General features: G+C 41.1%; 1 protein-coding gene across 7 annotated transcripts in view; it reads right to left on the reverse strand.

Annotated features, from left to right (window-relative positions):
* Nucleotides 1-27,453, reverse strand: part of LAMA2 (laminin subunit alpha 2) — a 3,379,260-nt gene that overhangs the window by 2,545,364 nt on the left and 806,443 nt on the right. The window lies entirely within an intron of this gene.

The raw sequence follows: 27,453 nt of genomic DNA on the forward strand, positions 1-27,453 counted from the left end.
GCGGGTGACATGTTGGTGCTTTGTTGCGCTAGTGGGTAATGGACTCCTCCTCTTGTGTAGCAGAGTCGGTGCCTCCAGGCGTGGATGGTTCCTGGGACCTAGAGTCCCGAGCACGATGTCCCCTATATGCAATTTTGAACTGCCAATTCAACTTAGCAAATAAACCTTTTGACAAGCCTAAACCATTCTTTTTAATACATATGTGCCCCCTAGGGTAAGCCCTTAATAGTCCCTTAGAGAAGGATGGATTGTATTTAAAAAGTGGGGTATGTACTTTTAAGTTTTAAAAGGCCTGATAGTGAAAAACATGGCAATTTTTTTCTTTTACTACTGCGAGGCCTACCTTTTCCATAGGATAACATTGGGTTACCTTATAACATTTAAAAAGTGATGTTATGTTTGGGAACATATAGTAATGTTATATTTGGTGTATAGGGAATTATAATTTAAAACCCCCTTAATGAATTTTAAATCACAATTCTGAAAATGCAACGTTTAGAAAATTGCATTTTCCTTCCGTAACCATTTAGTACCTGCAGCCTGCTTCCTGGGTCACATGACTACGAGTATACGCAGTTGGCCTTTGTGTGTTCCTTCCAGATAGTCACACAAAATGAACTTGGTATTGGCAGGTTGAGCCATCCTGACCATATTGGGATGGCAGGGCTTTTGCACAGCCCCACTTACACTTCTAAGAAGTCCACACACAAATGACTTCACACTAGCTTTCTGTCACCCCAGACATCCTGGGACCAGGAGAGCGAGGAAAAAAGTTTCAGCACCATCTGTAGGGAGGAACTCAAAAAGTTTATTCCAAATCAAAGGTGGCACCAGACATACATATTGGACCCTCAGACCCACTCTTCAGATCACATCTGGGCCTGGGGAAGGACTCTCAGAGAACTGCCCTGCTGCCTGCAGCATGCTATGTATTTCAGAGCACTGCCCTGCTTCCTGAAACCAGCCCTGTATCACAAAAGTGCTGACCTACTGCTTAAGACCCACTTTATTGTGTGAACAGAGGGTTAGCAGAGTAGCTCCATGGCCTAGCTGGCTGACCTCTTGATCAGAGGATCATGTACAGAAAGGCTCAAACCATCTTGAGAGCCTGAACCTGGACCTAGCTTGAGTGAGTCCTTACACTCCAAGTGGTGCCCATCCAGTCCTGGACCATTGAAAGTGGTGCAAGGGGTGTCCAGATAGCACAAAGCCAAAAGATATCAAAAAGGGAACTGAGAATCAAGAGGAAGCTGGTACCTACCTGTTCACCGATTTGCTCAAAGTGCATCGTCAGTCAGCCTGACTTTGCATTAGCTCCTGCAACAGTCTTCTCCGCAGCTCCAAAACCTGTTAATCAGCTCTTCGTTGGAATGGTATCTGGACTCCTGGAGCCCTTGTAGGCTACAGCCTGTGGCTTAATCCAGCCAGAGATTTTACACTTCCAGCAAAGAGACTTAAGGCCTGATTTAGAACTCAACTGACGGGTTACTTCGTCACAACAGTGACAGATATCCCATCCAGCAAAATCTAAATCCAGTTATATTCTATGGGATTTAGATTTTGGTGTGACAGAGTAACCCATCCATGAGTTACAACTCAGGCTCTAAGTCCGAATATAGAAATCTTCATCCCAATGTTGTTCAGCGGCTCCTCGAGGATGACACCTCCTGTGCGGACACTACCGGCGGCCATGCCCTGCTGAGTGTATCCATTCTCTGACATTTATTCAATGTCCTGATCTTGCATGACTAGATGTCTGCTGTTGTTGTTTTAATCTTTTAGTTGCTATTTTTCACTTGAAGCTTTAAAAATTCATAACTCTGGTTCTACTGATTGGATTTTTGTTGTTTTGATGTCAAATAATATATTAAATTGTACTCTATTTTTGTAAATTAGTGTTGGATTATTAGTGTGCTATGTAATCACTTTATTACTGCTTAAGTGCTGCAGCAATACTTTACACATTGTCTCTAAGTTAAGCCTGACTGCTCTTGTGTCAAGCTATGAGAGGGTTAATCACAGATTACTTTAGTGATTTTTTGTAGTTCACTCTGAAAAGGATTATGGTTATTTCGCCCCCTCAACCAACAACCTGTTTTTGCTCTCCAGGCTTTTCCATTGACCCACCTACTATAGGGAGGACTACAAAAACACACCTGCTCAGTGCCAGGATCCCCTCGTGGATGATATGTTTTACAACTGCATGTAATGTAATACATCAAGCATATAATCACGGCTGCCCATCTGAGTAGCCACTTGAAAGCGTAGCTGCTAATCAGCACAAAGGTTCTTTGCAGATAGCTTTCTATTGAAGAAAATGTTACCTCCACCTGATTTTGGAGGACACTTTGATCACTGAGGGTGCAATGACTCAGGTTGTCAGTGGGACATGTTCCTGCTACTTCCTGGAGTATCATTTAGGCTTGTTATACACTTCTTAGTCACAGACCTGCCTTGATCCCTCTGCTTTAGGTGCCTCCAGGATGTGCAGCTCAGTGCTACCATTTGCATCCTATTGAGGAACAATCCTGGAGACCCCCACTACAGCTGTGCTGGAATGTCCTGTTGATTTGCTTGGGCTGAAGTCCTTTGCCAGCCTAAGAAGTCTGAATAAGTGAAAAGAGGTACTTGCAGCCCTCTCTAATGCAAAGCCCTGTCCCCTTTTACCAACAAGATTACTTTTGTTTCGTACAGCATCTCAGTTTTGGTAGGAGGACTCTGCATTGTGCTGCATTGGCATTCAGATTGTGTTGTATGCTTTATACTATCTGCTTCCCATTTTCCCCCTTAAATATATTTAAATAGTTTTAGATATTGCTAGAAATGGGGTCTTTGGTTGGTAGTCGGGTTACCCCCTGTCCAAGAAAGGACCCTCACTCTAGTCAGGGCACAGTAGAAACTCACCTGTTAACCCCCGCTCACCCACTTGGTAGCTTGGCACAAGCTGAAATGTTTTTTCCCAAAGACAATGTGTAAAGTATTTGTACCAACACATACAGTAATACAGTGACAACACTACAAAATGACTCAATACCAGATTAGAAAAATAGCCAATATTTATCTAACCAAAACGAGACCAAAATGACAAAACTCCAACATACACAGACAAAGATATGAATTTTTAAAGATTAAACTTCAATATAGCAGTTAGAAACACAAATGCATCGATTTGGTGATATCACGGCATCGTCACGGAGTCATTCCCAACAATCTGATGCAAATGGCACCGGTCACACAGTCACACAGACCCACAGGTACAGTACCTTGTGAAAACAAGGAAAAAGCTGCGGCATTGAGTCGGCAGTCGTGGCTTCACTGGATCCGAGGCGGCGTTGGTTTCAGTGCTGCAGAGCGAAGGAGCGGTGGCGTCACGAAGAGGCTTCACTGCCTCCACTGCAGAGCATCAGGCCTGCGGGGTTGTCACGCTCAAGTGAAGACCACAGTTTCAGATTCAGGCGCCGTCACGGGATTCAGCAGCGGCGTCAGTCCAGAGTCATCCGAAGTCGGTTTCCTTGGATCTTCTTGAGTTTCCACCAGCTTCTTCTTCAAGGACCCAGGGACTGGATTAGCCACCAATTTGCAGTGTAGGAGTCTCAACAGAGAGCCCAGCTGCTGACAGAGGAGGTCTTTGATGGCCCTGAGACTTCAGAACAGGGGGAAAACTCAGTCCACGCCCTTGCAGTCCAAGCACTTCTCCTTGGCAGGGGTTCCTCTTGCTTCCAGAAGCAAATCTTGAAGAAATCTAAAGTATGGGGTTTTGAGTTCAATACTTATACCCCTTTCTGCCTTTGAAGTTGCCCAACTTCCAAGAAAACCTCAGTTGTTTACAGGATCCTGCCTTGCCCAGGCCAGGCCCCAGACGCACATCAGGGGTTTGAAGACTGCATTGAGTGAGCGCAGGCACAGCCCATTCAGGTGTGTTGACTGCTCATCTCTCCACTCCAGCCCAGATGGCTCATCAGGATATGTAGGCTACACCCCAGCTCTGTATGTGTCACTGTCTAGAGGAAATTCACAAACAGACCAACTGTCAGTCTGACCCAGACAGGAAATCCACAAACAGGCAGAGTCACAGAATGGATAAAGCAAGAAAATGCCTACTTTCAAAAAGTGGCATTTTCAAACTATCAATCTAAAAACCAAATTTACCACAAGATGTATTTTTAAATTGTGAGTTCAGTGACCCCAAACTCCACATCTCTTATCTACCCTCAGAGGGAAACTGCGCTTAAGAGATATTTAAAGGCAGCCCCCGTGTTATTCTATGAGAGAGATAGGCCTTTCAACAGTGAGAAACGAATTTGGGGGTATTTCACTGTTAGAACATGTAAAACATATAGGTACATGTCCCACCTTCAACATTCACTGCACCCTGCCCAGAGGCTACCTAGGGCCTACCTACGTTTGGTACGTTAGGGGTGCCTTACATATATAAACAGGGAAAGTTTGGGCCTGGCAAGTGGGTACACTTGCCAAGTCGAATCGGCAGTCTAAAAACTGCACACGCAGACACTGCAGTGGCAGGTCTGAGCCATGTTTACAGGGCTACTCATGTGTGTGGCACAATCAGTGCTACAGGTCCAGTGCTTAATTTGTGCTTGCTGTTTCCGGTGCAGAGCACCAGCACTTATTTTTGAGAGCCAGCGCTTATTTTTCTACCTCAAGTATTTACTGCAACCAAAAGACAAACATGGGAAAGATGGAGGAAGAGAAAAACGAAAAAGCGTCTCAATGGGAGAAAGTAGAAAGCTGCAAGAGTGAGCTGAGGGGCAGGGAGTGGCTTTAAATGGATTGAAGAGGCCCGAGATGGCTTCAGGAGTAAGCTGCCTCAGTATTCCATGTTCGCAGATTTAATTGCAGCAGCTGCGTGTTTAAGAGGAGGGCTTTGGGCACCGGAATGTTTTTATTTACAAATTAAGCACTGCCAGGTCCACTAGTGGCATTTGATTTACAGGGCCTAGGCATCTCTAGTGCACTTTACTAGGGACCTACTAGTAAATCAAATATGCCAATTAGGGAAAAGACATTTACACATACAATTTGATATAGGGAGCACTTGAACTTTAGCACTGGTCAACAGTGGTATAGTGCCCAGAGTAACTAAAACAGCAAAAGCAGAGTCCAGCCCACAGCAACAACCTGGAAAGAAGAGGCAAAAAGTGAGGGGAGACCATGCAAAGGATGCCAGGTCTAACAGGTATTATTAAACTGTGCAAAGTGTTCCGACAAGTAAGGATGATAAAGCACAGCTATATTGACACTACCATCTTTCAATTAGATCTTGATTGCTCATCCACATCTAAGCAGAAAGTTAAGGAGACTTCTGTGGACAACTTTATGTTCTAGATGAAGTGTTGAGATTCCTAGTTGGCAGAGATCGCCAACACTCTCACCTTTGATAGTGCTTTGGTGTCCCTTCAATTGTAAAAGGCAAGGAAGAGCACAACAGGCATTCAACATCAGTTTGTGATTATGGTCTAAGAACATACAGTAGGTTCATTGAAAATACCTTGTGAGAAGATGTGTGATACGGCGTTTCACTTTTGTGTAATACCCAGATTGTATCTAAGTTGCCCTCGTTTGTAATGTACTTTTGCCTTTTGTGCCCTGTTTAAGCCTTATTATACTATTTTAGATTCCTTAAACTAGAATTCTTCCATTTTACCATTAATGTTTTTAACAATTTATAGGTGTGCCTTTTTAAGTCTCATTAAAGACAGCTTTGGCTGTCCTGCAGACCTTTTGTTACCTATTCTTTAAAAAAGTATATGCAAGAAACAGTACTGAGGCATGGGCTTTGGTAAAGCCACCGTCAGGAACTTATTTTCGTGTTTTCACCTGCTTTGCCTTTGTTTGGATGGGCTGTCCATCATGAATATAGTATTTATTGAAGGTTGCACTGCCGAAATACTGTACCCATTTAGTGTTGGTGATGGGATATCAAGAAGTAGTTCTACGCACTTTTGGTCTCTTCCCAAGACTTTCATCATGTCTTTCACTCTCTTATTTTGGGCACCTTCGGCTGCTTTCACTTTTGCTCGTCGCTGCCCCAGCTCTGCACTTGAGCAACTCATATGAGGAGACTGGACGAATAGCTGTTTTAAATAACGGTGCCATGTGTGGAAATAGCCTAGAGCACTGACGCCTGTAAAAGCAAGCATTTCTATCTGACTAAAGGGGTGTCCATTATGGGCTTTAGGTACCTCAAACTGCTGCAGAAAAAAAATTATGTCTGACTTCAGTGACTGCCGGCAACAATTTAGGACTTGCAAGAGGAAAGAGCTAAACACAGCTTTTTGAGAAATACTATAGAATGCAAATGCCGCATTTGGGTGAGAGGTTTTGTGTGTCTTCTGTTCGTTTCAACCTTGTACCTCCGGCAGGTGCAAAGCACGAAAATTGTATTTAGCTGGACTGAGCATTTACTACGAAAAATCATTACCAAACTACATCAGTCTGGCTTTTATTTTCCGGTAGATGCCATACCTATTTTATTTTTAAATCGATCTTCAGTTGTTTTATAATGTTACAGACATTGGGCATTAGCCTCCTAGTAATCACGCCGGATTGTTAACAATAGGACATAGTTCAGTGTAAGCAGTTTGTAATTTCAAACATCCCATTCCATACAGGTCTATTTCATCATTATTTCTATGAAACTGGCTATATCTATTTGGGCCATAAGCTAGATGCAGATCCTTTGAGCAACAGTATTTAATGAGGAATTGTGCAATTATGAACAGTGGGCCCAAAACACAAACTGCATTTTGAAGTGGGTAAAGTAATACTTCAGTGGTACTATTTAATTGCTTTAAAATGGAGTTCACAAACCTGTGGTTGGAGATCTCTGCTTTTCCTATCTTTTCTGTGCTATCATCTCTGCACAAGTAGGTATATGTTTTAGTAGTAAATTATGGAAGGCCAAGGAAGAATGGTAAAAAAATGGGGAATAAATAAGTTAAAATTGGGGGGGAGGTTACAGAAAAACGAGAGACTGAGGAAGGGGCATACTGACACAAAACACACAACAACAAAAGAGTTTGATGATTTCAATTCACAAAATACCCTTTATCATCGACCTTGTTGGACTTTTTTCCTTACGCAGGGTCATCCCCAGTCTTTTTGCCTCCTTCCTCCTGGTTTTTCTGACCTCTCGCTGTTGGCTTTAGGACTCTGAGCACTTTATCACTGCTGACCAGTGCTAAAGTGCAGGTGCTCTCCCATCTAAAGTTGGTATGATTGGCTTCTACCTAATTGGTATATTTAATTTACCTATAAGTCCCTTGTACAGTGGTATCTCTATACCCAGGGCCTGTAAATTAAATACTACTAGTGGGCCTGCAGCGCTGCTTGCGCCACCCACTGAAGTAGACTTTCAAACCTGTCTCAGGCCTGCTAGCGCAGGGCCTGTGTGCACAGTTTTCTGCCACAGGGACCTGGCATCTAAATGTACTTGCCAGGCCCAGAACTCCCCTTTTACTACTTGTAAGTCACCCCTAATGTATGCCCTAGCTAGTCCTATGGGCAGGGTGCCATGTATGTAGAAAGGCAGGACATGTGCCAGGTTGTGTGGCCTGTCCTGGTATTGACAAACAGCCTAACTTGGTGTCTCACTTCTGTGAGTGCTGCCTTCTCATAGGATTGCATTAGAAATGCCCTGCCTTATGTGTAAGGGGTACTGTCTGATTTATGAGGGGTAGCATAGGCGTGTTTGGTATGGTTGTGATGGTGATAATAAATGCTGCTTACTGGTTTTGGTATATTTTTTATTACTATCACAGAAGTGCCACTTCTAGAAAGCCTGTACACAGGGAGGGTGGAGGTGTCACAGAGGTGCATCTGCACATTGAATAGTCTTCCTGGGCTGAGAGAAGGGAGAGGCAGGGCACACCTACATTTGTAAAGGATGTGCCCTGGCCTCACACAATTGGGTTGTTAACCCCCCACTGAAGTTTGGAGCCTGTGCTGAAAGGTGAGAGGGGGCACTCCCAGAACCAGTTGTAACTGGCTGGAACCTCTTCTCCCTACCATTGCAAAACATTGTAAGGACTGAGTATAAGTATAGGGGAATTTTCCTCACAATTTGGAGACTCTTGAAACATCCTAGAACTGGACACAGAAACGCTGGAAGGACTCACCAGGGACCGCCATGGACTGCTGCTGCTGTGCTGACCTGTGACCTGCTTGGTCACTGAAAGGACTTGCCCCCTGCTTGCATCCTCTATGTGCTGGCCTGTTGCTGGGCCCCTTCTCCTGTGGGCCTGTTTCTTAGTTTCTTCTCCCCAAGGTCATAGTGCTGTGGCCCCTGACCCCTGTAACAGTAGGAAGATCGAGGAGTGCTTCAAGATGGGGCAGATTTAGCACTTTGGAAAGCGATGTAGCTATAATTAACTTAGCGCTCTGCCAGGGAAAGCGTTGCTTCCCTTGAACTAATAGTGCTTGAAAAGCATTTTCTTTGGCTGTGGGGGCATCACCGCCGAGACCAGGGCTGTGTTTCATGAAGCGCCGGAGTTGCGCTGCCCTTTGTGCCCCCGGGACACAGGAAAAGTGAATTAGCAGAACACCGGAGCAAGTGTGCTCCTATCGGTGCCCCCGGGTCGAGATCGACCCCCGGGTCGAGATCCCCGGGTGCACCCTCGGGGCACCAGCAGGCCCTGACTTAAGGGCCTCCACTGCCGCAGCCCAGGGAAGGGAAGCACAGTCGCCTGCCGGCCGGGTAGGGTATTCTGGGCACGGCCGGGCCCGTTGTGAGCCCTCGGCAGGCTCAGTACTCGCTCCCAGAGGAGCGCAGCAAATTCCATCAGCTAAGGCCCGAGTGGCCCCACCGGAGGGGGACCGAGGCTTGCTGGCCCCCCCTTCCCTCCTTATTGGGCCACTGCTTCAGAGCGGACGGGGTGGAAGCCTCGTCGGAGGTTCCCGGCGCCGCTGGGCTCTTTTGTTTGTGGCAGGTCCCAGGAGGGGCTTGTCCTTATGCAGAGGGGGTGCGTGCCGCCCCCCTCATTCCCATAAAAGTATTGGGTGAACTTGGCCCCCCATGTGAGAGCCAGTGGAGGTCCGGGGGTCCCCCAGTGATCACAGGCCCCAGGAGGGGCCCATCAGTAGTACAGAGGGGGTGCATGCCACCGCCCTCTTCCCCAGAATTTTAAGGAGGCCCCCACATTGCACAGAGGAGCGCCGGGGGACCCTTCCTTCTTTGGCTTCTAGGCACTGGAGGTGCCTTTATCATCAACCAGGTATTTCTAAGTGACAATGTATGTACCAAAAGTTCTTATAAGAGACTTTATTGTATTATATGTTGCCTACCTGTTTTATGATGTTTTTATACATGTGTGCAAATGTTTCTTTTATGGACATGCTTGCTAATATGTTTTTCTAACTTGCCATATGTTTTCTAATGTTCCTACTATAGGCATTTTATGATATTCTTATGACAAGTGCTTTGGTGTAATAATGTGTTTCCTGACTACTTCTTATGTTGCAGAATACTGAGTAACCTGTGTGTTATGTGGGACTACTGCTAGTTTGCAGAGTATCTAATGTGTAACGTTCTGACAACTGCTAAGGTAGCAGGATAGTACTGATATGTGATGTTTGGTCTGATAATTGCATTATGTACAATACAGTATATTTTCATATAATCTGATGTTGTGTTTCCTTTGTGGTGGGGATACTGCGACACGTGTGTGTTGTGCAAACGTTTTACACATTGCCTCTGGGATAGGCCTGACTGCTCGTGCCTAGCTACCAAGGGGGTGAGCAGGGGTTATCTTGGACATGTAACTCCTTTGCCCTGACTAGAGTGGGTAAGTTCTGCCTGGTGCATACCCTAGCCAACCAGAAACCCCATTTCTAACAGACCTAATATTGTCACATATTACCAACCACCAGTACTGCAACACACTCCAGTGAAAATCATCGGAGGCAAGCAATTAAACTAACATGCCATACGGATTAATGCTAAAGTTATTAAATTATTTCTACATCTAAATTTTATGTATTTACTTTTTTATGATAACAATTAGGTATAATTATTGATAGTGTAATTAGTGTAATATTAAACTTAATTTAATAAATAACATAAAAGGATAACTTATTAAAAAAAAAAATCAAAAATATAAACAAATGAAAAATTTATTTAAAATATAACATTTAAAAAGTTCATTGGAAATTAAATAAAATAGTTAGAGTGGGTATTTTACTATAAAATAACATTATTAAAGATTACATTAACATGTTATCGTTATTTTAAAACTGACTACAAGTTTTCTTTAGAAGGTAAATAATTACATTTTTATATTTTATCTAGTTAATAATAAACATTTTAAATTAATGCACACATATTCTATATATTACAATAATTTGATTATTTTTTAAATAATAAACTTTAATAATTACAATTATAGTTTCCTATTTGGAAATCTCTGTCCTAGTGTTGAAGATCAGCAGCTATTGGAGGACTCCACAAACAGCTGAAAAGTTATTAGTAGTAACTTTATTTATTTTTCAAGGGGGTATAAGAAGCCCTGCCCTCTCACTGGAGGGATGCAGACATGCAAGTCTAAGCTGGGTATAAATTTCCACTCTGAAATGGTAAATAGCAAAATGTGGAGTTTTGCACCTAGTAGGTCTACACATATAAATTTACCTCTATGAGTTTGGCACTTTTGTATTTCTTCATGGCTGTAAAAGCCAATACACCTCTGGCAAGGGTTAGGCATGATCACAGTTCGAGATTTGGATACACATCCTGACATCCCCAAGGTGTCACAGAGGTATGTCATAGACATGTTCTTAGAATGAAACTCTACAACCTCAAAATGTCATTGCAGTCTAAACAAGCATGTAACAAGTTTTCTTCATTACATCGATCAGGATAGAGTTTGATGAGGTCATCAATGTGATGTTTTCATGTCTTCATTGTAAGTTTGCAATTGTCGAATTACAAGTCATTGAACACCAAACACCAGAAAAGGCAACCCCACACAAACAAGTCAGTTCAATATAATTTGGTAAGAAACGCTGAACCCCATGTTAGCTCTGTCTAAATTCATAAACACTCCAGGCTTTAACACTCCCGATTTGTATACCTTTTAAAAGAATAAATGAAAATTAAAAAGGTAGTTGAAATATCATGTCATTGAGGTCAAATGTACATTTTCTTCAGATAAAAGGTGAATAGGGCCAGCGCAGAGATTTTCAGCATTCAGTGAAAAATATTTACATGTTTGAAGACTCTGGATATTCTAAAAAAAGGGCCTTATTGGGGCATCTTTCAGAAATGCTGCACCATTTCTAAGAGGCACCCTAATAGTGCTGCTACATCTTGCCCTTTTAAAAGGCTGGCTGCAATGGAGAGATCGTTTCATATAGATAATACACTGTGCTACCTTTCTACAGCTGTTAATGAACCATATTCCAACTCAAAATATCTTTGAATGCAAAAACATCCGAGGATTAATTCATAAGAGAATTGCAGTGTTTTTATTTTTATAGCCTATACTTTGTTTCTGAAAACAACTTAATTAACAAGGTTATGGATAAGATATGAGAATTTTAAACCAAGGAACCTCTCCGGGGAATTTATACTTTGCACTCAAGTTTCTTTTATGCCTCTTTCTTTCCCCAATTCAGATACAATAATCCATAAAAAGATACATTTGTGTAACATCTGAAAAAGCGATCTGTGGACATGGAAACATAATGCAATTTTTCTAAATGTAATTTTTATTGGCAATTTTATCCATTAAAATACATTATTTTGTTTTACTTTCATTTCCATTTCAGTACAATTTTATGTTTACACACACAAAAACAGTTAAAACTAGTGATCGGTATGATGATGGTTGCAATAAAGCTGTACATCATGCAGTGACAGATTGAGATTAGTCAGGTACCTAAACAACAAGCCCCAGCATGTTATCAACCCTGCACCGTCCAGGAGCAGGGACTGCTATGTACTGCTAGGTACTGCTATCAGTGAGTTGTATACGGCACCGAGCTATAAATTCATTAAGCTGTTGTCTACATTTAAGGGAAACAATCTCCAATCACTTTTTTGATGAATATGTTGAATGTGTGTCCATCGAATGTTTGTACTATTCTGCAATCATGTTACTGATAATTCTTGTATGAAGCATCCCTATTCGGAAAATATTTATTTTAATCCACCTTTCGAACGTTTCTGTGAACGAAGATGCGACATAGACATCGTTTGGTACAAAGCAAATACATAATGAGTTGTTTGAATTGATGTTCTCAGAAAATGTCTACTGGTGCAAGCCCCACAAAAATGTGAAGGAAAGTCCTTACCAATAAAAAATACTAGTGGTCACTGAAGTGCCTCACATACAAAGGCATCAACCGTGTATGCACATGGTGTGTTCTTACTGAATCAGCCGACGATGAAAGCGTGTTTCGAAAGGTCGACAGTGAACTCGACACAGCACTCATGCTGCTCAAAACTGACAGTGCTCATTTACCATCAGATAGAAAAATATGTACATGGGAAAATCTTCAATAAAATTCATCATCCTTAAAGGGATGCAGCGTGGCTAGAGAGTACCTTGATTTGAAAAGAATGGCGAATAATTATGCACGTCCGCTCCGGCATTTGAGCTTAAATGCCACAGTTTATGAAAAAGAAGGTCCCACTCACAGTGTATAACAATAGCAAAAACATGACCCCAGATCATGGCACACTCATCTATGCCTTCGTCTGCACAGAACACTCAAAGTACTGAAATGATAAAACTGCTGTTTATAAACTGTTGAATGTGACACTAAATTGGCATCTGCCAACCAAATCTTTTCAGAGTTAGGAAGCCCCACTGTGATGACTTCATTCATTTAAAAAAAAAAAAAAAACCTAGCACATAATCTAGTGGAAATTGCATATAAGAACTGCCATTTAAATTGTTTGTCCGTGCTGTACATACCGGATAGTCTGCAGAGTTACACAGGTTTTTAATAAAGTAGTTGTGGCTCACTTTTGATAAGGTGTTGCACATTTTAAACAACAATATTGCATAATAAAATAAAGAATTTTAGGATCCAACCCAAATGTAGTTATGAAGGTGAGTATTAATTTATGATTATACAGTGCAATCATCAAAATTTGGTAATTAAATCAAAATCTGCTGAGAGAGCGGGTGAGTCCCCAGTGAAGATGGCCGCTAATTAACGGAGCTCCTCGCATCGTCGGACACGTTTTTGACACCAGAGCCAACTATTACTCACAGCTACAATGTTCTTATTTGCTTGTTTTTTGATAATTTGATGTTTTTTGTTCGCAGTTTTCTGCGCAAGCCATGTGATTTATTTTTACTATCCCATCAATATATATAATTGGAGTTCCGGGACCACTAGTCTCCTTATTGAAGGATCTTTATTTTTATGGGCAAACTCAAGAAAATAAAATCTCTGTCACATCAGCTCTCCTCAACTGATAAACTTTTGCAGTTTTTACAATTGGATACTTCTGCTGCAGTGTCTTCTTCTGCCAAGTCAAAGATGTCTTCCTCATCTTCTTCTTCACCTAATGTTTCCCAGAATATCTCTACAACTACTCATAAGAGGGTCAAGCAAGACCCACCTTCACCAGTAAAATCTCCCTCACCGATCTCTCTTGAACTTGTGCTTGACGAAATACATGCACTACGTTCTTTTATTGGAGAAACTAATTCTCAGATGCAAAATCTTGATACTAAGTGGTCTCAAATGGAAGTGAGAGTTTCTGTTTTAGAGCAGAGTCAGTGATGTGCAAGATGAAACAAATAAAATTGCTAACTTGGAGAAGGAAGTGCAAAATTGAAGACACTTGTAGAATATTTGGAAAACAGAAACAGGCACAATAATCTTCGCCTTTATGGATTACCGGAGGGTCTTGAAGGGAATGTTCCAATTTCATTTTTTACTTCATTCGTTCCAAAGTTAGTAGACCTACCATCTTCTACAGTTTTGAACATCCAAAGGGCACATCGCATTGGCCATCGTCCTCCACATTCCTCCATATCTAAACCAAGAGGCGTGATTATTTTCTTTCTTGAATTTACTGATCTATTGAGAGTGCTTAATGCTGCAAAAGCCAAAAAACAACTCTCTAGGCAAGGAAGTAAAATCTTCTTCTCACAGGATGTGTCCAAAGCTACAGCAGACAGGAGGAAAGCATTTTTGGATCTTCGTCCACAGCTTCGTGACTTGGAAGCTCGTTTTTGATTATTCCATCCGTGCTTGTTCAAAGTGACATATCAAAAAAAGACCACTTCATATACCTCCCCTGCAGCTCTTTGTAATTTTCAAAGACTACACTCTACAAACCATATGGAAACAGCTGGTCCTTCTACATGTTGAATATCTACGTTTTTTAATTTATTATGCCCTCGTCCATTTCTATTACGATACAGTTGATGGTCCTTCATATGCAGTCTATACATTATATTATATTGATGTGACTATAGGTCCTTTTTGTTAATGTATTGTTTACTTTTCACAGTTCCTGGTGTTCTATAATCATTATATTTGCTCGTAACATTTGTCCGTTGATGCGTTCCGTTTCCTTGCTGTGCCGTCTTCAGTCTGTGCTGTCACCACCCCTCTCCTATTGTTCATTCATCTCAGGTATGTTTTTGCAGTCGTCTTTATTTGACATGTACTGTCTCTTCTTGTTTTTTTTAATATTTTTTGAATTTTTTCTTGCAGTTTCCCCTTTACTCTTCTCCCTCTTTGTTTTTCTTGTTTTACTTTCCCCTATATGTATTTTCAGTTATTTATAAAAAACTGTAAACTTTAAACTTGTATAGCGCACTACTCACCCATTAGGGTCTCAAGGCGTTGTGGAACCCCTCCTGGCTTTTCCCTGTAAGGCACCCACTCTTGGACAGCCCCAGGGTGAAGCCAAGCATCCAAGTGTTGTGAGGGCTGCTGTGGAGATTAAGAAATCTATTGCCCAGAGTGGGACCCATTAATTAGATTAGGAACTGAGGCGAGAATGATCTGGTCCAAGGGAATTGACCCCAAGACCCACCGAGGTGGGAATTGAACCCTGGTCCCAGACCAGATCTCTGCATCAGGGTCTGCTGCTCTAACCATTGTGCCACACTTCTCCACTTTATGGTTCTGCGACGTAAAAATTCAGAGTTATTTCCTGGAACGTCAAAGGATTTATTAACCCAATAAAAACGCAGGAAATTTTATCCCACTTAGCTAAATATAATCCAGACTTGGTTCTTTTACAAGAGACCCATTTGACGGATTCTGAAGCTCTGAAACTTAAAAGAGGTTGGGTAGGATATGTTTTTATTTCGCCTTCATCTACAAAGAAAAATTGTTTTTGTGCTCTGTATTTGTATTTGTGTAATTGTGCTCTGCCATAAAAAATTATCAGTTAATGTTATTTCACAAGACTCAGATTCTGATGGTAGATGGCTCTTTGTGAAGCTAAGTATTAATGGGATTATAATGACTATTGGTAATATTTATGGTAATAATCACTCAGATTATCTTTTCTGGCCTGATGTTACTAAACAATGTTTGCATTATAATGATGATCTTTTTCTTCTTGGAGGGTACTGCAATCAAAGTGTTGATCCTTTTATAGATAGGCAATCTGTAATTAAATTTCTCCTCATAAAATGCATAAACAATTTAAGGCATTTCTCTCACAATGTAATTTAAGTGATTCTTGGTGAACCTGTAACTCTGACAGTAAGGAAATTTCGTTTTATTCTCTACCACATGGCTCCTTATCTAGACTTCACCATATTTTTGTTTCAAAATCACTATCCCAAAATGTTATTAATTCCTCCATTAAACCTATCTCTGATCATGCTCCAGTCATCACAGATTTTGATTTGCCCCCGGTGCATCCCAAATCCAATAGGTGGCGATTTAATAATTGTTTGTTGCTTGATTTTAAATTTTCCACTTCCTTTGTTGCCTTTGCAGAGGAATGTTTCCGATTTAATGATGACTCTCATGTTTCCCCACTATTGTTATGGGATTCGTTTAAGGCTGTGGCTTGTGATCATATAATACATTTTGTCTCTAATAAAAAGAAAACCTTTAATGCACACCATCAATATCTACTTCTCAAAATTAAACGGTTAGAACATCAATATTATTCTTCCTCTTCTAATTTTAATTTACAAGAAATTATTCAAGCAAAATTGCAATTTAACAAAATCTTGTTGGATAATGCCTCCTCTTTTCTTCTACGTAGTAGCGCCCACTATTATGGAGGTTGAAATAGATCAGGGAAACTTCTGGCTAATTATTTAAAAGTACGAAAGCAACGCCACACAGTGAAGTCTATAGTTACAGATACTGGTGAGTCCCTTTTTAACGATGATGATATCTTAACTGAATTTGTTAATTATTACCAGAAACTTTATACTCCTGAATCAGTCCCGACCTCTTTACAGATTGATGATTATTTAAAGAACATTCCAAACCCTAATAAGACGCTAGTTGATGTTTCTTCACTTGAAGTAGATATTTCTTTGTCAGAAAATTTTAAAGCCCTTCAATCTATAAAAAAAGGTAAAACTCCTGGTCCGGATGGATTTACAGTGGAATTTTTCAAAATGTTTCTGACATTTTACTTCCCAAACTTTTACAGCTTTTTCAATTCTTCACGGGTTCTGATTGTACAGGGGGAACAATTCCAAAGGAAGGTAAGGATCATACTTTCTGTAAAAATTATAGACCAATTTCTCTCCTCAATACAGATTATAAAATCTTTGTTAAATTATTAGCCTTACGTCTTGATACCCTTTTCCCTGCGCTGATAAATAAGGAACAAACGGGTTTTGTCAATGGTAGACTCGCTCTTTCGTACTCCTTAGCAGCAATTTCCATAGATGCTGAGAAAGCGTTTGATCGGTTAGACTGGTCTTTTCTATTAAAAGCTTTAGCCTGGCATGGTTTAGGGCCTCATTTCATTTCATTTATCTCTTTGCTTTATCAATTCCCAATGGCATCGATATTGGTGAATGGGAAATTGTCCAGATACTTTGTATTACGTTGTGGTGTTCATAAAGGGTGTCCGCTCTCTCCACTCCTATTTATTCTAGCTCTAGAGCCTTTTCTATCCTGTGTTAGAAATAACATTAAAATTGAGGATTTCCAATAAGGTGAGAAACACTAAAAATGAATGGCATATGCAGATGATATACTTTTATATTTCTCAAACCCTGAACTCTCGATTCCGTCTCTACTTCGAGAGATTGAAGATTTTTCTTTGATTTCAGGTTATAAGATAAATTCGGATAAAACTGACATCCTTCCTCTAACAAAATTTTGTTTTAGATCATCGTTCAATATTACTGGCTTTCACTGGAATTCTTCCAAGATTTAATATTTAGGTATTTGGTTCACCTCATCCATTAAAAAGTCAATTGAAATAAATATCTTGGATGCTTTAGAGAAGGTTGATAGATCCCTTTTGTTATGGAATCCCTTATTTTTATCTTGGTGGGGTCCCCTTGACTCTATCAAAATGATGATTTCTCCTAATATTTCATATATCCTATCCATCATTCCGTTTCCTCTATCTGTTACTTTTTTTTAAACAACTGGACTTCAGATTGTCTAAATTCCTCTGGAACACTAAGAAATCTAGAATCTCCCTTAGTCACCTTTGTCATTCTAAACAGGAGGGGGAGCCAATTTTCCTGATTTCCGACTATATCACAAATCCTTTTGTTTGCTTCAAGCTTCTATATGGATTTCCTTGTTATGCTCTGTGTTTACTCCCTTATGGTTGGATATTGAATGTTCTTTTCTTCTACATTTTTCTCCTCGTGAGGTGGTATCCTTTTCTCATAATATTTCGCTTATCTCCTCCCTGCTTCTTACACATACTTGTGCTCTTCTGCGTTCTCATTATTTACCTCCAACAGTCACCTATTCCTCTTTTCTGAACTCTCCTATTTGGCATAATCGTCTCATCACTATCAATAAAAACCTTTATTTTGGAAATCCTGGAGAAAAGGAAATATAGCGTGGGTCAAAGATTTATTTTCCAATGATACTCCACGTTCTTTTTCACAATTCCAACTTCTATTTCATTGTCCCAATTCATTTATCCCTCAATATCTTCTTCTTATTAATATTATTCTGGATATACTTTTTTCCTTGCCTTCCCCTCTTTCTTCTTCAGAATTACCCTTTACTCTGTCCTCCTTTCTTACCTCATCTCCTAAGGGAGGAAATATTTATAAACTTTTTCATTCTCCTCTTTTGACACGACCTAAATCTAAAATTGAATCTCAATGGGAATTGGATTTGGGATGCACCTGGACTGTTTCCTTCTTGAATAAAATATGGCATTGATCTTATAAAATATCTAGATCAGCTTCTACCACACAATCACTTTTCTTTCTTTATCACAGACTTTATTTTACCTCCTCAACTATAGTCACATTTCCTGTATCCTCAACTTCAAACTGTTAGTCCAGTGATAGCCCATAGGGAGATCTTATGCCTATCCTTTTTTAATGTCCTCCCACTGTATCTTTTTGGAGAAAAGTTTGGCATCAGCTTACCTCCATTTTTCATTTGCGTTCTCAATTATCTCCATCAGTGCTTTTTCTAGGTAGCCTCTCGGCTGACATAGTTTCAGGTGCTGATAATTTAAAACTGTTGGATCTCATGTTAGCGCTAGCCTTTCAGCAAATTACTGTTAATTGGAAAAATTCATTGAACTTTTCCTATAAAGCTTGGTGGTATAATGTTTGCCATTACAATAGATTAGATATTGCTTTAACCTCTTTATGCTGCCCCTCCATAAATAGAGATCTGTATTGGTTACCATTGACTGATTATCTTAATACTGCTGCTGGCAATTCTACAAATTGTACATTATCTGAGAATTTTAAGCCACCATGAATTGTTTATTTTCTCTGTTCTTGTTTGAATTTAAATTTAGCTCAACTTTATGCTTTATTGAATATCACTGTTTTTAGCTTTTTAATATCCACTGTATCTTTCTTATTTTAATTGGTCTTGTTTTTTTTTTTTTTTATTCTTTCCCCCATTTTATATTTTAAAATGTTAAACAGCTTTTACAGTTCCTTTCAAAATTATATCATTATAATTATGACAGATATCTTGTATTGTTATTATAAGACCCATATGTATTTTGATTTTAATAAAGCTGATTTACCTTAAAAAAATCAAGATCTGTTCTTCAGTAAAAGCTCATGAAAGAAGCAAAGGCACTGCTGTCAAAGTTATAATAGTTTGCTCCAAGGTCCAACACCCGCCACCTGTTGCATAATACCCTTATTCATTTAAGAGGTGGATCACTAATAGAGGTTTGGACCTTCTATGCCTCAAATTCAAAAGTTTGTGTAGAAATAAATATGTGAGCTCACCCAAAACATAAGAGTCGGAATAAATCTATCTGGTTCTTCAACAATAGTTCTTTGGTTCTTCAGCCCCATGCTTACAGCCATGTATGGAGAGAAACACGTCGGCTGTGTTTTACAAAATCCTTTGCACCAAAGAATAATCAGATTGATTGAGCTATGTTTACTGAAATTGCCTTTCACTGAAGAAAAAAAACTTGGGAATTTGTTTTTCTACAAATAAAACCATTGCTGAAGAACCAAAGACATTTATTTTGATTCCTAAATTTTGGGTGGACTCATTTATTTCTTCACAAATTGCTGTCAAAGTGTTCACAGCAGGGAAAGTAATCTTGCATAAAAGAAAATCAAGTGTCACTTCAAATCATTATCAAACCCACATTCCAAAAAGCAGATGGAACCAGAGAGCTGGGCTGGGAGTTTCTAAGTGAGATCTATGGAGAATGAAGAACATGGGAAGGTGATGCAACATGTCGAGTGCGAATCAGATGTGGAAGCAGTAGAGTCAAATCAAGCTGATTTGAAATGCAATGGAAGTCAGATGGGAGTGGCCCAGGGGAATCACGCCTGAAGATTGGCCTCAAAGTCTTGGATGCATAAGGTTTGAATCCCCATCAGTCTTGGCCATCAGATAAAGAAGATCAATCAAGTCTGTTGAACTTGGCCACTTGGTCATAGTGATGATCTTCCTGCCATAGTGAGGTGTGTGACTATCACTGGATTTCCTTTTTTTTCACAAACTCCAACTTTGGGAGCTTGTTTTTTTAAACACAAGATTGCAGACTGGACACAACAAACGTGTAGTGCTCTCAGCAAGCAATCAAGCCTTCAGAGCAACTGCCACATTGTCCGTTACCGTGAAGGCTTAGAGATCTGTCATGTAAAAAGAGGGAATCTTTAAAGAGCAACCAATACTGTGCCCGGCACAGTCTGAACAGCCCTCATGATGTGTTCCCTACCACGAGAGTGGCCATTAATAGTGAAGAACTCCCATTAGAATATTACTTTAGGAGACTGGCTCTATGAGTCAGAGCTTCTTGTAGTCCTTAAGCCCTCCCTCTGTTTGCCTAACATATCTCACTGAATAGGAAAGTGCACACTGGCAGCTCTTTTTCCATCAACTCCCATACCCCATGCTTGCAGTTGAATAGTGAAAGTCTCCTACAGTCCTAACATGACTAAAGCCAGCAGTAAAACGTAATATCCTTTATTTTTTTCTAAAAACTGTGACATTAACCATTATGAATCATGTGCAGTGATGCCAACTTCTCCCATGCAACAATTACACAGTTGTACTTGTTCTAGACCACGCAGAAATAAGAAATAACTTGAAAAGTGACTGAAAAATTGTAAAACTATAAAGTCCCTTAGTTTATCCACCCGTTATTCCATTATCAAAATGTCTAACAGCTATCACCATCAGAGAGAAAATAATTATATTCATTGAGCATGTTATAAGCATATCATGTTTTGAGTACAGATTAGTTACAGACAATAATGTGAGCTTTTGACATCAAGTTGCCTAATTGAAAACATGAACTTGCCTAACTTATCCATGCCATAAAGTAGGCCGCTGCCTGTTAACTGACAAATTAATATTGGGCTGGCTGTTCAGTGGAAGTCAGCTGTCTTTTCTAAATGTAACAGACCAGCCTCGTAGTAGAGCACATTTATTTTTAGGATAGTTTAGCAGGCCCCAAGAACGGAGCGCCAATGCCTCATATTCAAGTGCATTATACAATTAATCTCTAGCAATGTCACCTACCTTTAGCATTCACAAAGCCAAAATGTCTGGCCTGTGCAAGCTGGAATAGTTTGTTTTTTTTGTAAGCAGAAGCCACAAAATAAAAAGAGTAATAAATATTGCCACATGTATGCAACTGACACCTGCTTGCTATAAAAATGTAAAATTGAAAATAAAACACAATCACTGAGGTGGACGTTTTACTAATGATATTCTTTAATTATTTTTTTTTCAGTTGGGACACGTGTTAGTCTATTATTATTATTGTTATTATTATTTTAAATGAAGCAGAGAAGAATAAATAAAGACCTAACCAAAAACCAAAACTGCGGAAAGCTATAATGTTACAGTGTCACATACACATTTTATAACAGCCATTTTGATATAAAAACAGAAAATAAATCACCTGAAGTGCAAGCAAAATAAAGAGAAGTTAATAATAGATAAACAATAAATTTCAAAGTAAGTTTTAATCTGGCTTTGTCACTGGAGAGAAATTAACTATTTTCAGGGGGCTAAGAATAATGTGCACTAACTTTGTGCAGTCACTCAAAGTGAAGGGATAAAGGAGTAAAGTTAGCTGACTAATTGTCCCGTGATGTGATGGGCAGAAGCTAAATTTAATAAGAGTTTTAGACCAAATGATGACTCTGTTGAAAAAAATCTGTATGGATTTATATTATCTATGAATTTCTTCATATTACAATCGTCTGGTGAAAAATCGAAATCCGTCTCAAAGGCTGGATTTAGGAATGGAAACATACAAAGCAGGGTATACTTAATTCTGAGACCCAGTTGGAAATGACCATCTTTTGCATGGTGTACATCCAGATTTTTGCCTTGACTGTTTTGCTGGTTGTAGAACTCTGTGCACTTTACCCCTGCTAACCAGAGGTAAAGTGTCAGTGCTCCCCCTATCAACATGATGCACTTGTGCTATCTCTTATTGGCATATTTAACCTGCCTATATGTTCATAGTATGTTATACAAAAGTATACCCAAAGCCTGTAAGTTAAATGCAGCACCCTCGTACCATCCACTACAGCTACAGAGTAAACCTAAATGCAGACCTGCCATGTGTAGACTGGCTGTGCAGGTTTAACTTCAAATTCGACATGTCAAAATAACTCTCTTTGACAGGCCTAAACCTGCCTTTTTAATATTAATAACTCACCACTAAGTAGTCTTGACTGCCCATGCAGCAGGGTACATGGCATTTAAAAGCAGGATATGTAGACATTTTTGGTGAAACGTCCTTACAGTGAAAATGTCCTAGGAGTTATTTTCATTGTAGTGGTGTCAGCTGTTTCATCAGAAAGCAATGGGATACAATATTACATTTATTAGTCTGTTCTAGGGCGAGGACACAGCTACAAAATTAATGATTGGACGATTTCAAATATTTATTATAAGCCTATTTCACTGGAGAAGTCAGGTTTGTAATTAATATTTTGGAATAGTACTTTTAAAATTTTTACCTAATCCATATCTAGGGGCATATTTATACTCTGTTTGCGCCGGAATTGCGTCGTTTTTTTTAACGCAATTCCGGCGCAAAACTAACTCCATATTTATACTTTGGCGTTAGACGCGTCTAGCGCCAAAGTCCATGGAGTTTGCGTCATTTTTTAGCGTGGACACCTACTTTGCGTTAATGAGATGCAAGGTAGGCGTTCCCGTCTAAAAAATTGACTCCGAGGCATGTGCGCCGTATTTACACTCCCGGGCAAAATTCACGCCCGGGAGTGGGCGGGTCAAAAAAAATGACGTACGGCCTCTTTTGCGCCGTTTTTTAGCGCCTGGACAAGGCAGGAGTTAAGGGACCTGTGGGCTCGGAAGGAGCCCAGAGGTGCCCTCCCATGCCCCCAGGGACACCCCCTGTCACCCTTGCCCACCCCAGGAGGACACCCAAGGCTGGAGGGACCCATCCCAGGGAACTTAAGGTAAGTTCCGGTAACTATTTAAAAACAAAAAAAAAATTGTGGCATGGGGGGGCTAATTTGTGCCCCCCTACATGCCACTATGCCCAATGACCATGCCCAGGGCACAGAAGTCCCCTGGGCATGGCAATTGGGCAAGGGGGCATGACTCCTGTCTTTGCTAAGACAGGAGTCATTTCTATGGGGGTTGGGAGTCGAAAAAAATGGCGCAAATCGGGTTGAGGCGAAAAATTTGCCTCAGCCTGACTTGCACCATTTTTTGACGCCCAAGCTCCATATCCCCCTACGCCGGCGCTGCCTGGTGTACGTCGTTTTTTTCCACGCACACCAGGCAGCACCGGCGGCTAACGCCGGCTAACGTCATTGATTAAATACGGCGCCCTCATGGCGCTTCAGAATGGCGTAAGCCGGCGCAAATTTTTTTGACGCAAAACTGCGTTAGCGCAGTTTTGCGTCAAAAAGTATAAATATGGCCCTTAATGTCTTTAAAGGCCCATTACGCATTAAGCTGAGAGAGGAGTCGGAGTCAGAGGCAGCGGAGCTAATAAAAGAGCTACGAGGTCTAGAAGGTAAGAGGGAGGCAGCACTCCGATCCCTCTCTTGTCAAATTCTCCACCACAGATCTTCCTGCCCAAGTTCTAGATAGGAAAAAGTTGCTGAAAGCCTGGGGCATAGAATCAATAGCTTACGAGGAGTGCAGATATTCACACCTGTTCCTGGAGTAGCAGCACCCTGACAAGAATACAGACTCTGCCATATCTGTACTAAGAGGGGTGACTGGGGGACACACAACTGAGGCACATAACAAGGTGCATCAGGACAACCAGACATCACAATTCAAATAACTAGAGGAGAGGGACATCCTGAGCAGCAAAGAATCATAAGAAAGCATGAATCCCGAAAACAGCTGGAGCTGGTTGCCCAAAGCTCTATCTCAGGCAGCAGTCGGCAAAGATTGAATAGCAGCCCAGCAGGTCACTCCTGACCAGGATGGCCTAACTGTTTACTGTTGGAACATAGGGGATGTACAGACAAAAATTGAAGACCCTGCCATTGTAGAATACTAGGCACATTTGATATAACAATGATTCAGGTGACCTGGGCCCAAGCCAGTATTCCACTCATTGGATATATACAATTTAGAAAGCCGGCCAATAAAAGCAGCCCTTTTGGAAAAGCAAAAGGCAGCTTGTCGGTTTTCATTAATACCGACTTGTCAGCAGAAAACACAGAACTCCATACGGATGAGACATGTCTTCTGGTCTTGTGTCTAGATGGTTGGACTAAGTGCTCACATGAATCACTGGTCCTTGTAAATGTGAATGTTAATCCTGAGGGAAAGACAACAATGGCAGACAAGCTTGCTGCACACATGCTTCATCTCAAAAATATGTGCCATCTACCATACTGACTAACTGACTAGTCTCAGGGGGCTTCATTCTCAATCTATTTCACTATCCAAACGAGGAGCACGCAGAAGCACTTGGGCCTCTCCCAGTTCAGAAAATGCCACATTATAATCGAAAAGATAGGACCGAAGAAAAACAATTCCAGGCATGTGAGTTAATTGGCCTGTTTGCTCTGAATGGCCTAAGGCAGGCGGTACCCCTGCAGCATTGACCAGACCATTGCGCAAGGCGGTTTCCTTTTTAGATTACAGGTTGGTGAACCTTCCGCAGTATAGTCAAGTGAAGAATTTCAGGATTTTCTGTTACCATGAAAGTGATCATCATCTGCAAGTAATCATGGTAGGAACCGTTTTGCCTAAGCATGAGTTTGCTACAGCTCTACTGGGAGATACTAGCACCGAGAACCTGAAGCGCCTGAAGTGGCGCTCAAGCATGGTCAATGACCAGGTGGAGGAAGTTGTGACCATCCTTGAGAACATTGCATCAGAGGGCACCAACCTGATATCAGTATGGGAGGCATTTTCTGGGGAACTGACAAATAATCATCCTTAAGCAGCTACCACGAACCCCTGAGGTTGAGAACCTACTAAAGAGTCTGCGTAATGAGAGGAGACTATTAAAAAGGGAAATATGGGCCTTCAAAAGACCTAATCAGGAAGTGCTGTGGGCTCAATTATTACATGCCTCGAAGCCAAATGACTCAAAATATTTCTGGAAACGTCTTAATAACATTGAAAAAGGCCCAAGGGCATCCCACAATTGCTAAATGGTCTAAAAAGTTGCAGTCTAATTTCAAAGGAAGCTCCAACAATGCAACCAGCCTAGAACGTCTCCAAGGGAACAAATGGGTAACTGACCCATTGGCACACCCAGTATAAACACCCTCTGTGGTAACCAAGATCATTAACAAATCTCGGTCCGACTGTGCCCTAAGCCCTAATGGGATAGCACAAACTCTTTTGAAACACTAAACCTTGAGATGAGCTATCTTTTTGGCCGCAATGTTTAACTCTATTTTAGCAAAAGGAGTCACCCCAGTTGAAAAGGCTTGATTATCCATCCCATCTGTAAGAGAGAAGCTACATCCTCACCAATCAACTATTGTTTAATCATGTTTTTGAACCAAACAAGGTTTGCAAAGAGCGAAGACACATTAGCAAACCTTCTGGCAGTGGGGCTGATCCTCAGCAGAGCAAAGGCCACAGGTATCCCTCTTTGCATGTGTTTCCTTGACCTCAACGCAGCATTCAACTGTGTCCCACATGGCAGGCTATGGGCAAAACTCCAGCAGTGGGAAATCCCTCCCAATACCTTGAGGTGTCATTATGCTGCTATGGTCGGACATGTGGGTTAAGATTAAAATATGGGATCTTAAACTCTTGTCAAGGGAAGTAAAAACATCAACTGGACTAAAACAATATTGCAGACCTCTCCTCAGAATTAGATGGCCAGGTATCACATATCCTGAGCATTGGTGGCCAGCTATTGTCAAACATCTTCAAACATCTTGTATGCAGATGATTTGCTATTGCTTAGTAATACCAAATTAGGGCTGCAGAGATGATTGAACTGCCTTTGATCATATGCAGAGAACAATGGGCTTGAAATAAATCATAAAAAGACGAAAATCATCTAATTTAATCATCCTATTTTAAACCAAATGTAAATGGTATCTTAATGGAGACACATTTGATGAAACCCCTTGATATGTGTACTTAAGAATCAATGTACATGCAAGGGCCACATTTGCAATCCAAAGAGAATTGATTAAGGGAAAAACACAGGTTTCTAACCATTCCTTTTCAACACTAGCAAAATGTATTAGTGGGTGTAATGAGGGCTAAACTGCCACCTGCCCCCTCACATGGAACAGAAATAATGATAGGCGCAGAGGCCAGCATCCTTGATAAAATTGTGATAAGACTTTAAAAAAAAAAAAATTAAAACCCTGGGTGCCTGGGGAAAGGTGGCCTCGTCCTCCACCACGGTTTCCGTGTGCCGGGGGCGAGACCAGCTTGTCCTGCACCCGTGGGTCTCCCGCCCACACCCCCTGTCAGGGATGGAAGGAGAATCGCTTCCCCTTACACCCCTGCCCACCCCTGTGACGTCTGATGATGTCAGCGTGCAATGGCGCGCTGACCTCATCAGACGTTGCCTCCCTCAGCTTTCAGCAAGGATCGGAAAGAGAAATGAAAGCATTTCTCTTTCCGATCAGGGGCTGAGGACAGTAGTGGCATCAAAGCAAAGGAAAGGCCTTTCCCTTCCTTTGATGACTCTCTGAACATTTCTGCAGCCCGATCATGAAGCAATCGGGCTGTAGAAATGCCCACTAGACACCAGGGAGTTTTTTTTTTATATTTGTGCATAAGGGGAGTGGCCTTTGCCAGGGGGGTACATTTTGTTAGGACCTTTTCTGCCCCCCCTCCCCGGAGGCAGATCGGCCTACTGTAATTAGGTGGATCAGCCCCCAGGGAGGGAAGAAACCTCCAGCCGCCAGGGACTGTTTACTTTTTTTTTTTTTTACAGGAGAGCAGCGACCCATTAGGCAAGGGTCGTTCCATTGGGGTGGGGAATTTAATTTATGCCATTTCTGCCCCCCTTGGGGAAAGATTGGCCTATTTTAATGAGGCCGATCTGCCCCCAAGGGTGGCAGAAACCACTAGGCAGCAGGGATTATTTAAAAAAAAAAAATTACTAATGGGGAACGACCTGCTTAAACAAGGGTCGCTCTATTGAGGGCAATTTTATTTTAGGCCACTTCTGTCCTCCTAGGGGGTAGATCGGTCTATTTCTATTAGGTCGATCTGCCCCCTGGGGGGGCAAAACTACTTATGGACTCTTGGTGAGTCCAGGGTGGTGGGCTTCACATGCACCCCATACCATTTTCATTTTTGTGATGGAACCTTCCAGAATCTGCAGGAATACACAAAATTCCTACCAACCAGCATGGTCACATCTATACCAATAAAAAATCTACCCCATTTGTCAGCCTA

This window comes from Pleurodeles waltl, chromosome 5, assembly GCF_031143425.1.
Source record: "Pleurodeles waltl isolate 20211129_DDA chromosome 5, aPleWal1.hap1.20221129, whole genome shotgun sequence".
Taxonomy (NCBI): Eukaryota; Metazoa; Chordata; class Amphibia; order Caudata; family Salamandridae; genus Pleurodeles; species Pleurodeles waltl.